At 37.5% G+C, this 7735-nt stretch overlaps 1 pseudogene; it reads left to right on the top strand.

The window, feature by feature from the left end:
• The first annotated feature begins 5413 nt into the window (after positions 1-5413).
• LOC140532245 (zinc finger protein 713-like) lies at positions 5414-7515 on the top strand (annotated as a pseudogene).
• The last annotated feature ends 220 nt before the right edge of the window (positions 7516-7735 follow it).

Raw genomic sequence — 7735 nt, 5'->3', positions numbered from 1 at the left:
GTTATAACAATATGTAGAAATTTAAGAGAGTAAACTTCAGACCTTTGGCCCGAAAAGTTTTGAGCAGAGCTTCTTGCACTAACATTTCAGTTGGAGTTTCTCCCTGACAGATCTGCTGCTATATTCCCTGTAATAATAATAAATTTCCATCTTCTAGTCTTTATTTACATAAATATAATCTTCTTGGCGATTTGATCTCCAAAATCCATGGCACTTTCCCATGCCCCAAGTGAAAAAATATCATCTCGTTTAGAAATTGAAAATTCCTGTTTGTGGAAAGGAAAAGCAACATGTATATTTGTTCTGGGGAGAAGTTACTCCACAATGCAATCCATTTAGGCTTAGATGGCCACTGAAGCCTCTTCTAGCTCTACACATATTATCCTATGGGTTTGTGATCCCTTTCATATTTATGGAAGAGGGAGAGAGACTGAACCTGTGATTTTATTGGTTCAGGGAATTCTCACATGATAAAACTTCTTATACCTGTGCAAGTCAGCACATTTACCGTATATTTTCATTATCTTAGAGAGCTGCCTAGGAAGGTAAGAAGTTATGACTTACTCCAGGAACAGCTCTATGTCACAGAAACAAGGTCTCTTGGAACCCAGGTCTTCCTGGTGGCTCTCTAGCCACTATGTCATGTTGCCTTAGGTAAGACAGAACATATTAATAGGTCAAAGGATTTCTGACGTGTTCTTTACTGTTTCCCCATGTAAAATATTAGGAGACTAGGGCACAAAGTTCATTTAAGCTGAAGGAAAGAGGTACTTCCACTGGAGTCTCAGCAGAATAATCTTGACACAGAAGACAAAGATAAAGAAAGAATTGCACCAAAAGTAGTAATGGGGTAGTGAAGTTGTTATATCTTAAATTCTACCAGGACAAGGAGCTTTCACTTGGGAATACAAGGAAGAAATACCCAATTAATTTGCTCAAATGGTTTAGGATTTTCTTTGGTTTATATACACTAAAATAAAACTTGGCTACATACTTCATAAGTTCCACAGCCTTGGAAAAATTTGTTTAAAAAACGTTAAAAAAACTAAAGATTTTGAGTCATAAGAAAATTTATGAAGAAAAGCTAAATTCTTATAGTTTTCCAGCAGCACATCCATGTAGAGATCCTGCTGAACAGGGTCTAATTGAGTCCATCCGTTCCACGTAAAATCTGAAGTTACATCCCTGAATGTCATGGATTCCTGAAACTTCAACTATGTCTACTTGTCTAAGACTAGCCAATCTAGGGCTATGCTACCCAAAGCAGTGATATTGCTAGCCCTTGGAGAATGAGCAGGGAATATGGAAAGTGATTTCTGATACTGTTCAGACAAATCATCCTGATGGTTATCTGTTTACTGAGAATCTAGCAATTTGTCAGCCATGATGGAATATGTAACAGGGGAACGTGAGATGGTTGCCACTTTTAAGGAATTTGCAGTTTTGTTGAGAATCATTGAACTATGACATTTGGTGTATATATTCAGTACTGATAATATTGTCCTTGAAATTCATAAACAAGCACTAATTCTTATTTTTGTCATTGAACTTCTGTTACCAGCCTTCCTCTCACCCCCAATTTTTTATAGTATTTTATTTTTTCCAATTACATGTAAGGACAATTTTTAACCTTCATGTTTCTCCATGTGACCACAGGCTTCATATGATCACAGGCTCCATGTGTTAGGCCCATTAAGTCACTGGTAAAAATATTCAACATCACAGGGCCCAGAAGAGACTCATGGGGTGCTCCACTCCCACCAAGTTGACAATGAACTATTAACTATTATTATTAATTTTTAACTGTGAACTATTAATGTTAAATAAGGCCATAAAACTAGTTATGAATCCATCTGATTGTATTAACATCAAATTCAACTCATCTTCAAAGGGCAGAACCAAGAGCAGAGGGGACTTGTTGAAAAGAGGCAGATTTAGTCATGAAGTCAGGAAAAACTCCCTAACAATTAGAGCCAACCATGAACGTAATGAGCTGCCCTGAGAAGTGGTGGATGTTAGCTCCCCAGACAGCTGCAAGCAGAGACTGGAGGACCCTGTGTCATGTGTGTTAGAGTGGGACTCGTTCCAAATATAGATTAGAAATATAGATTGGTTGCTGAGGTTCCTTCCAACTTTCAGATTCCATGATGTGACCAGTAGTAGCATGGGATGTGCGGGCTTGGATGGGGTTGGGAATTTTCAAAGCTGGGGTTATAAATTGTTGATTTCACAGAGGTGTTTGAATAAAATGTATTACTATAGTTATTCTGTCATACATACACATGACCTTTCTCTCATTGTCTGTCATAACTTGCAGATTTCTCCTAATTTCAGTTTGCCATATAAAGAACCCTGATTTTTGAGTTAAAAGCTCTGAGTTTTGAGTCCTGGTTCTGATACTTCCTATCTGTCTGACCTTAGATAAGTTATATAGTCTCCCTTAGTGTTGGGCTTTCTAAATAGAGGTGTTTTGTAGACAGATGGAAACAGGGAATTGGAGAAAAAGCAGAAATTTGCTATTCAGCATATATATTTGGGACTCAACCTCTCTAGCATTGTTCAGTAGAAAGGAGTGCTGGATTTTGAGTTAGAGGACCTGGGTTCTTCCAGGCTCTGTTATTACCTATATAATCCTAATCAAGTCACTTAACTGTTCTGAGACTGTTTTCCCAGCTATAAAGTAAGGGAATGTACTAGATTATTTCTAAGGTTCCTTCCTTTTCTAAATAGGTGATCCTATATCTTTTGAGAGCTAAATAGGAGTTTAGTGGTTGATTTTTCTCGAGGCTTCAGGTAGATAAGGTAACTCACGTGCATATAGTTGATGGTAAAGGATAAAAGAGTGAGCTTATCCAGCTAGTGAATTAAGCCAAAGTTCAAAAGTGGTTTTTCTCCATCAGGGGTCATTGATAGATATTTTAAAAAATTTGGTTCTTGGACTTTTTGAACTGGTAGAGGCTTTAGGGGATCATCTATTCTAACACTTTCCTTTTATGGATGAAGAAATAGGTATCCAGAGAAGTAAAGTAAATGCTAGATCACTTAGATAATTAGTAGCAGAACTGAAACCTAGAACCCAGCTCATCTCTCTACCAGTCCAATGCACTTTCCATTATACTCTCCTGTGCGGGCCATAAATAGGGAACATCACATCATAAATTATAGTCTTTTTTTTCACGATTTGCAAAGGAAATTAGTGAAGTTGAGGAACTGTAAAGTCACATTGTTATATTTATTGTCAGCAAGGATTTGTTGAGCTTTTCTAGCTAGAAGGGAGTGAATATAGAACTAAAACTGAGATAAGAAGATACTGCTTGGAGGTACAGCAACTCAAATGATTTATGTGAAGGACCTCTGAAAGGTGAATAATAAAGGGAAGATATTGACTTTGTCTTTCACAATTTCTTGGAGAAGTTTTAACTAACGTAATAATTCCCATTATGAGGAGGCCAGAAGGTCCCAGAAAGTCTTTCAGTCAGGAAATACTTATCTCCTTGACACACGGATAGGTTTGCCAGGGATACCATTGTGTCTGGGGGGAGTAGGAGAAATTGAGGCTCTTCCACAATAAAGACATTGGAGAATGTGTTGTGATTTAAGGAGAGCCAGACTTCTATTGAGGTGATCAGTGTCTGGCACATTTGTTGTTCAGTTGTTTCAGTCACGTCTGACTCTTTGTGACTCCATTTTGGGGTTTTCTTGGCAAAGTTTACTGGAATAGTTTACCATTTCATTCTCTAGCTTAGTTTACAAATGAAGAACTGAGGCCAACAAGGTTAAGTGACTTGCCCAGGGTCACACAGCTAGTATGTATTGAAGGCCAGATCTGAATTCAGGAAGATGAGTCTTGTTGGCTCCAGGTCCGTGCACTGTGTCACTTAGAAGACCCCATCCTGGTGGAATTTGGTAAATGCTTATTTATTGATTTATTGGGAAAGGCTAATTTCTGTTTCTCTATAATGGGCATTTTCTGACTTAATCCCCAGACTTTGGAGTATCTTTATTCAATTTGATACCCATTTTCTTTTTGCAATAGGGGAAGCATAGAAGATATCCCAGATTTTGCTGTTTGCATGAAATCCTACCATTAGCAGTGGAAATCCTTCAGCCTGTTACATAGGTTCTCTTTGGAGGATTTGTGGAGATATTTGGACACAAATTGAGTGCTGTGTCTGGGTGCAGCCTGCTCTTATGTAAGGGATGTATGTATGGATGATATTTTTGCTCTCTGAAGGTTTTTGAAGTGACCTAGACCTGGTGCCAAGCGACAAAGAATAGATTTATTTTTCCATTATATTTGGTGGTCTGGAAAAAAGTTGAGATTAATCCCGGAGAGGGCATTGAAGAATATGGTAAGGTTTGGGGACAGCCATAATATGGAAACAGATGAGGAAAACGTTTGTAGTTGATCAGAATTCCTAGTAGTGGAGATGGCACAGGACACAGAGGAAAGCAGCAACAGAGGGGAGGATATAGGAGATTACATATTCATCATTTGTTTCAGGTGAGTTGGATAGAACAAGAGTTTAGGTGGAGGCAGCTGAAGGACATATTTGTACTGGGAATGACTGGAATTTGAGGAGGAATGTACAGAAGGAAAGAAATGACTAGAGACTCATTCTTTACTCATACAGCAGCCATGCTTTTTGATCTCATCCTTATATTTTGGTGGCATGGGATGGGGAGTGTTATTATTTTTGAGTCTATATTCTTCACTATTATGTATTAATCCTGACAGAAATGGGAAAATTTGAGGAAAACATCTTGTTGGTAGGAGAGGAATTATGGGTAAGAAGTTATTTTAATGACCATATAGAATATTTTGTCATTAGACTGATAACATTGGAGGTATGAATGATTCTATTGGATAACAAATAATCTTGGATTAATATTTGACAGTTGTAACTTTGTTGTATTTAATTGGAAATTAATATTTGGAGCGAGATTAATGTTAGTGTTAACTACATCCATCTTAGGGTGAGTTTAATTTATTCTTTGGGTTTTAGTGAATATCTCATTTAAAATTCACCCTCTCTCCTTTGAAAACAAGTAATAAGGATGGCCTTGAGCAAATTAACAGCACACTGTGTGTTCCATGGGTGTCCCTGAACAAGAATGGTGAGACTAATTATTAAAGGTGAGTTCCTGCTGTCTAACAGGATTCAGGGCTTCTCAATAAAATTTTCAGTTCCACAAAAGCAAGAGGCGTATCACATTCTTCTGTTGTACTTCCCACCCCCAGCCCCATTTCTGACATAAGTGATGCATATGGTAACTATATCTAGTAGATTACAGATTATATGTTATTACTTTGCTGTTTTATCAGTGTCTTATACTTCATTCATTTATTCAGTGCTTCCAGCCTCACCCTTATGAGTAATGTGGGAAACTAGCTGGTCCTGGACAAGCAGAAATGTATTTGTTTCAGGAATCAGTCACATTCAAGGATGTTGTTCCAGACTTCACTTGGGAAGAATTGGTACAGCTGGACCCTTTTGAACAGGACCTGTACAGAGATGTGTTGCTGGAGAACTATAGGAACTTGGTTTTTCTTGGTAAATTTCCCCCTTATGACTCAGAACCAATGATTTTTAAAGACCATGGACTTTCGAAAGTATTAAATGGAGTTTATTTTTTAGTGAAGCCAGAGAATCTTAAACCTTTTGTATTATAGAACTGAAAATAGTTTCTTTCCCCAAATACTAACCTGGATACTGTCCTTTTCTCTTCTTTTGCCCTTTTGTGTCTAGATCTTCTGCCAAAAACCCAATGCAATATTTCCACAAATGGGAGATTTGTATTCTCAGCCCTATGGTCCATCCTCCCATATTTCTTTGGGATATAACACTGAATGCCCTTGAAGTCCTTTAAATTGTGGTTAATTAGCATCTTCTCTCCTCTAAAAATGTAGATTCTTGGATTGTATTTTGGAATGATTTTTTCTACCACACAAATATCCATTTCATTTTTCTTTTCCATGAACAGGACTTTCAGCTTCCAAACCAGATGTGATCTCCCAGTTGGAACATGGGGAAGTGCCATGGATGCTAGAAAGTGAAGTCCCAAGAGGTACTTTTCTATTTGAATAAATGAAAAACTAGCAGATAGGAATTCATTACAAGCAACAGCTCATTTTGTCAGTCAGAGAGAAAACACTTTGGAAATGTTGATCCAAGAAATTTTTCAAAACTTCTAGGACCTGTTGACAAGGTCTGAGCGAATCTTACATTACTCATCTAGAAACTGGTGATTATAATGATTTTTACTACCTGTTTCACAGGGTTATTTTGAGAAAAGTATATTGTTAACCTTAAAGCAGCTATAGAAATGTGAACTATTTCATCATAGGTATTTTTTTCCTCATTTTGTTCTTCCACTCCCACTACAACAGTTTCCTTCTACCACAGGGGATGTTTATGTTTTTAAACTTCTTTCAGATCCAGACATCAGTCCTGCAGCCAAGGCGTCATTTGGAAAGTGGGAAACATCTGTGGAGGGACCACCTCAGGGAGCTGTAATGGAAAGACCCAGAAAATATGGTTCCTGGAACTTCAAACTGAGAGAAGTTTTTCACTGTTACAGGAGATTAGTGAGACAGCAAGACCACCACAAGCATTTGAAGCAAAAAACTGCCCTACATGAGGAAATCTCCAGTAATGAGACAGGCTTTGAGAGTAATGAGTTTGGGAGAAGTTTCAACCTAAGACCAATCCTAGATACAGAATAGGGTCCTGTAGTAAAAAATTTCTGTAAATATAATACCTATGGAAAGAACTTCAAAGAAAATACAGAGCTAATTAAGTGTCAAAGAACCTGCACAGGAAAGAGACTTTTTCTGTATAATGAATTTGGGAAAGCTTTTAGCCACATTTCACAACTTAACCTTCATTATGACCTTCATTCTGGAGAGAAACCCTGTACATGTAATGAATGTAGGAAAACTTTTAACAAGTGGGTAAACATTGATGAACATCAGAAAGTTCGCTGAAGAGAATCCAGATCATTATAAATGTAATGAATGTAGTAAAGTCTTTACTAAGAGGTCAAGCCTTACTCAACATCAGCAAACTCATTTTAGAGAGAAACCCTTTAAATGTAATGAATGTGGGAAAGCCTTTACCAAGCAGTCAAACCTTACTCAACATCAGTATATTCACATTGGATTTAAACCATTTAGATGTAATGAATGTGGAAAAGACTATAGCTACCTTTCACAACTTAATCTTCATCAAAGAATTCATTCTGGAGAGAAGCCCCATAAATGTAATGTATGTGAAAAAGCCTTTGCTAAGCGGGGGAAACTTAAATCAACATCAGAAAATTCCCTCTGGGGAGAAACCATACAAATGTAATGAGTGTCACAAAGCCTTTGCCAAGCAGGCAGACCTGACTCGACATCATAGAATTCATTCTGGAGAGAAGCCCTATAAATGTAATGACTGTGGTAAAGCATTCACCCAGAGGGCACATGCTACTCAACATTAGAGAATTCATATTGGAAAGAAACATTATTGAAAGTATCGATGGTCAGAAAAGTTTTAATCTGAGAGCACATCCTAGCATAAAAGAAAGTGCAATGAAGAGAAACCTTGTCAATGCAACGACGCATCATTTTTATTCAGATTTCTTTGTCCTTTTCAGAATCATAGACTATCAGATTACAGTTTGCACTCTGTTCTTAGCTCTGTTGTCTAGGGCCAAGTAAAACAAGCTTCATAACAGAACTACAGAACCA

The sequence above is a fragment of the Notamacropus eugenii genome, chromosome 3 (genome assembly GCF_028372415.1).
Source record: "Notamacropus eugenii isolate mMacEug1 chromosome 3, mMacEug1.pri_v2, whole genome shotgun sequence".
Classification (NCBI taxonomy): domain Eukaryota; kingdom Metazoa; phylum Chordata; class Mammalia; order Diprotodontia; family Macropodidae; genus Notamacropus; species Notamacropus eugenii.
This window is presented reverse-complemented; position numbering and strand designations above follow the sequence as displayed.